Source organism: Sipha flava, unplaced genomic scaffold (genome assembly GCF_003268045.1).
Source record: "Sipha flava isolate LNK unplaced genomic scaffold, YSA_version1 0_pilon_pilon, whole genome shotgun sequence".
Taxonomy (NCBI): Eukaryota; Metazoa; Arthropoda; class Insecta; order Hemiptera; family Aphididae; genus Sipha; species Sipha flava.
In genome coordinates, this window is record NW_020271713.1 from 3005962 (window position 1) to 3011961 (window position 6000).

Genomic DNA, 6000 nt, shown 5'->3' on the forward strand with positions numbered 1-6000 from the left:
GCATTGTTCGAGAATCTGTTTCCCGACGTGCCCGCCATCGTCCGCGCGTCGTCCGACTAAACGCGCGGTCGACGGTCGCAGGTTTTCCGGTGACACACGACCCGGACGGCGAAACGCCAAGAACCGTCCGGGTTCGCTTCCCGACCGATACGGTTCGAAACGCCAAAAGCACACGCCCGTAAACAACCGTCGTCACCGTTATTAGATTTTAACACGTACGGCGGCGTGCACACGTGTACGTATCGCATGCGCTTACGAGGACGACGACGGAGTTGATTAAATTTCCAGTACGGAGACCGCAACACGGCCTGCAGGCTCGTCTCTTATTAATCTAGATTGTAATCAACCGACAGACAGTAGGTGGCCTCCGAGGCGCTGGCGGGGGGTCCGGCTAAATTAGGACGGCCCAAGTGCACCAGAACTCGGAGCTACTTGCACGTACACGCGCGCGTGCAAATACGTGTACGCACGCGCGCGCGAGCGTGAAAACAACGTACGCGGTGGTGTCCGTGCGCGTATCGTTGCGTTTTACCGCGCGAAACGCGGTGTTCGTTCGTCGAACAAATGCCCGCTGTCGAGGTTCCCCAGGTGGCCGCGCACCGGACCGGTTACGGGAAAAAAAATCACTAGAAATCATTTTTAAACGAGGTGCCGCGCGCCGGATCCGGATCGGATCGGAACGCGCGACCGAATCGCGTTCGCGTCGACAACGCTCCGACGGGTTCCGAAGCGTTCCGACCGCAAACGCGTGCGTCGGCGCGAAGCGTACGCGTCAACTTTTGGTCATCGTCGTTTTGTGCTTTGCAGAGCCGTGCACCGTTTTAAACGCGCGGACAGAACTCTCCTCGTTTTTTCCCCTCGCCGTATCCACGGTACGGACCCACCGTCTTTATTTCTGTCGCACGTTTTTCTTTTTCTTCGGCTTCCGACAAAACGGCTGGGCGCGAATAGCACGTGTCTCCTTCGTCACTGCACGACTGTCGATCGTTACATATCGTATTATGTGTTTTGAAAACGAACAATGTAACGCTTTACGGTTCGACCGTCGTCGAGCTCGAGCGATGAGATCGAAACGGCCGATTTTATATGGACGCGGAATTCCGAGACGGGTTCCGGACACGTGTGGCGTGCGGACGGAATTCGTTTCCGTACCGATCCGGTGCGCGGAAAACCTATGGATATTGCTCGTCGCGCGGGTGAGACCGCGCATACGTAGTACCGTATCTTTTCACGTCCGAAAACGTCCGACGTTCGTTCGTCGCCCGGTACGCCCGCGCGCGTATAACAGTTATATCGTCGATCACGGAATCTTCGTTCTCTTGCTCTCCCCCCCCCCCCCCCCCCGTTAAAATCTCGATCGATTCCTCTTTGACCGTACCACCAACACGACGTTGACCCGAACGCTACGAGTGCTAGTAAAGTTATTGCGCACGACAACAGGAAAATGTATCCGTGTACCGGATTACGTTCGCGTCAAGGCCGTATACAGGTGGAGTTCAGGGTTTAGACCTCCCCGTCCTACCCCCGAAGTTTTTCCGAATTTTACATTCTTGCGTGTTCTCAACATTCAGTCAACAGTCAAAAAACATGTTTATATCCGAACCCCTTCCGTCTAAGATATTTTTCTGACCGCGGCGTCGTTCCATTTTTGTTTTTTTTTTTTTTTTTTTTTGTTCCGCCGCACGAAATTCGTACCCGATTCGAGTCACAAAGTGTTTGAAAAACATTTGAAGAGCGTTACGGGCCTTCAACACCGTTTATACGCGTCTACCAAGTCTTTCCAAACGTATCTTGCCGTTCCTATTGTTATCCAGTTGTGCACAAAAGTGTTTACACGTCGGCAATATGCGAATAGGCGTTGAGTCAGTTAAAAAAAAAAAAAAAACACTGCTAACTGCAAAAGCCGCAGATAAATGGATGCACTGATCCACGCGAAAGGATATTCTTACCGTTTACCCGTTATCGTTACGTGACTTGAACGGACACCGAGACGTGTGCACTTACAATGAACACAATAGGTCTCGGTAACGTATGCAATGTAAACGTTAAATGCATACAACGCATCCGTATACAATGGAACAAATATTTTTTAACGCGTTCGTATCGTCGAGAAGAAAATATTGGAAATCGTTATTGAAACAATTACTGCAGCTGTAGGTACTGTTGGCTCGGTGTAAAATAAAACACGTGCACCCGTTCGGTATCGTCGGGTCATCGTTTTTCGCGTTTCGATTTTTTCATTTTTTTTCATTTTATATTTATTTTTTTTTCATAATCCACTCGCGCCACCGGAAAGTCGATGAATTCTCGAACACGTTTCGCGTGTATTCGATCGGCTGCACCATGTTTATACGCAATTTTATTCACCGTGTCAGTGTACACACACACACACACACACACACACACACGCACGCACGCATACAATATGCGATACGCGAAATGCATTCACTTCACAGCAGTACGCAATACATCACACTCTTAAGTACACCGCGTGCCACGCGAATTAATATATTATTAAAACGAGTCGTGATTTGTCGGCGTGTTAAAATTAGAACGCAAGTGGCGTATTCATGTGATATGATAGCAGCAGCGTTGCGTCGCAAAAGCCCGATGACGATGATAATTATAAAATTATGATTTTTTTCACCAAACTGCGCGAGAAATAAAAACACCGATCCGTCTGAATATTAACTTTCAATCAAATCGAAAAAATGACAATAGTAAAACGTACCGTACACACGCTAGGTGCTGTAGGGCCCTACACTGTAGGCAATAATCACTTTTTTCTGATAGTTTCTGATCAAAGAACCTAGTTGTTTTTATACTATAATATAGCGTACGTTTTCAATACGTTTTTTAATTAATTCGTGGAAAATTTAACACGGATGGTATGACGGACAAAATATTATGTATTTTAGAAAATTTTGCAAGTATAATTATTGAATTTTATCTTCGTAAAAGTTATCTTACACTGTCTTTGATTTCATTTGTAATTCGTGTTCTTATTACAAATCGATCATTTTATATTTTCAATTTTATAATAATCGAAACGATACACAAAACAAATCGAAAAACCCATAGAAAATAATTTTTAATGTACGCTTTAACTTCTGTACTGTGTTTTTTTTTTTTTTTCATTGCGTTTTAGTCTGATTAATTAAAAATGTAATGAAATTACTCAAAACACAAAATTAATTGTAATCAACATACTTATTTTGGTGCAATATTTATTATTTTTTTATTCGATAAGACGTAAAAACAATTTCTTTCAGAAGGTCACACTTATTACTCTTTTAAATAAATAATATGCGATATATTGATGATTATTTAAATATATTTAATCATTTTGAACCGTAGGTTTCATAACTACGCAATATTTCTGAAAACAAATTATTCTTTTATCGTAATAATTTTTATGCTTTTTCCTTTTTTTTTTTTTAATGCCATCGTATAATATTTTTAATTTCATATTTGTCAGTGGAATGATTTTACATAATGAACATTTCGAGCTTAAAATATGCGACAACCCACGTAGGTATATGTTTTTATATTTTAAAATAATTATATCATGATCAAATTGTTGGGTTTGAAAAATCGCGTTTTAAGTTTTGGTAAACTATATAATTACATGTCGGCTAACGTATAGTAATTAATAACCAAAGTAGAGTATACCGATATTTTTCAATGTGTCCCTAATTGTCACTTCACTCGAATCATTCCAGATGTAATTACTTATAGTCAATGCGGTGAATTTAATAAGTATTTCATACACCGATGGCGAGTGATATTCAGAAATATAAAACCATGAGGTAGAAATATTTTATTAAGCTCGCGCAACCACGGATGATATGTAGATACAACGTCATTTCAGATTTAATCATTAAAAATATCACGTTGCCCAAAATGTATTAATATTAAATTTATACAAACTTTAAAAATGTAAGCCCATTGAAAATTAATACTCAATTACATTTTTTTTTTATGAAATCAGTAATAAGTTGTGAATCAGTTGCGCTGCATCGCATAATAAATATAATAAATATTATTTATAAATAAAAAAAACTAATGAAAATTCATAATGTGTACTACTTGGTACTATAAGACGTCATTACACTGGCGTGTATGAATTCGTATTCGAAATATTTTACTCGATTCCCTAATTATATACAGCTTATTTCTCCCTCCCGAGATCAAGGTGGCTTAATTACCCGCAAAGGTTAGTTTTCCGCTTGTAGAGCACACACACACACACACACATATACCTAGGGCGAGCTATAATTCTGTGCTCGTTTAGGAGACGATGGTAATTATTTCTAAAATAATAATTTGCTTTATATTATTATATACACCGTAATGAAGCTTAATAACAACCCATATACATATATATATATGTATGTATGAGTGTAAATGTGTATGTATGTGTATACACAGCCCACTCGGCGCACATTGCGATATCAAACGTTTTTTTTTTTTTTTTTTTTGTCACGTTAATACGTTTTTATGTTGTGTACGTACACGTGTATTATATATTATGTACGTTAAGGTGCATGACCGCTTAGCTGTTGATAATCACCGGTGGTTGTCAACCTTTACCAAGCATTTTGGTGAATTTTGTCTATTTTATACAAGCACCTCACATCGCGGACACGTTAACTGGGTATTATCGACAGGCACATTAGTTATTTGGCGAACGTTGGCGTATGAATCATAATCATATACATAATTACATTTATTTTACAATTTAAAATTAATTAGAACAAATGATGAATGGTTAAATAATGAATAGAATTAGATTGGTTGATTAAATTTAGTTTATTCACTTTACTGCAGTTTATTGTGATATTTTTTTTTTTAATTATTTTTTACTTCAGTGAATTAACATCACTAATACATTTATTTTACTTTTTGGCACTTAAATAAAAACAATTATGTATGTCCCCCCCCCCTTTTCGGTTAAAAATGAATTAAACTTTTCGTTTTGGAGAAACCGATTTTATAGGAATTATAAAGAGTAGCAGAATAAGATGGGCCGGTCGTGTTTGGAGATCTGAAGGAGTACTGGAAAGCATAACAAAATGGAGACCAAATACAAAACGGGCTCGAGGAAGACCCAGACAACGGGGGGCTGATAGAATCAAAGAAGACCTTAGGATGATTGGAGTGGAAAATGCGGAGGAAGTGTTAAGAGACAGGGAAAAGTGGAAGGAAGTTGTTGTTGCGGCAATGGACTTTAATGGTCTTTAAGACAACTTAGAAGAAGAAGAAGAAACTTTCGTTTAAAATTTCTTTTATGTTTTCCATTTTTTGTGGTTGATAATTTTATGCTAGATTAAGAAAATAGAAAAAAAAAATTAGAAAATCGGACTATTAAATATCGAGAGTGTTATCTCAAGTGATAACAATAATAATAGCTGAGCATATGTCTCGAACACAGATTTATTTTTTTTTAAAAAGAAAAACAAATTGTCAAACATTGTGATGTAACAATGACTTCTTAAATCTTAATATTATCGAAAACATCTTCCCCCTTCATGTGTGGTCAACATTTACCAAACGCTAGTTTTAAACGTCTATAATCATCAGTGTATACGAGTATAAGGTTATTTTTGTCATATTCACAAAGACTTTTGGTGTATTTTGATATGAGTGTTTCTTTCAATTTTTTTCCGGAAGGGTATTTGAAAAAATCGGGGTACTTACTACATTTATTATATTGATGTATATTACATCGAGAAAAATTAAATGTTTATAAAACGAAAGGTTTCTTTGTCAGTTGTTTATAATTGTGAAAAATTTAATTAAAAACACAAACTTTATTAAGTTTAACACACATACATAGTATTTTAGTATAATATAATATATATATATATATATATATATATATATATATTATTATAGTATTATTACTAAAGAGCGGATTTAATTGATATTGCAACTTTTTATTGATACCCAGTAAATCAAATCTGATCAAATATGTGTATCAATCAGATTAGTTACAGT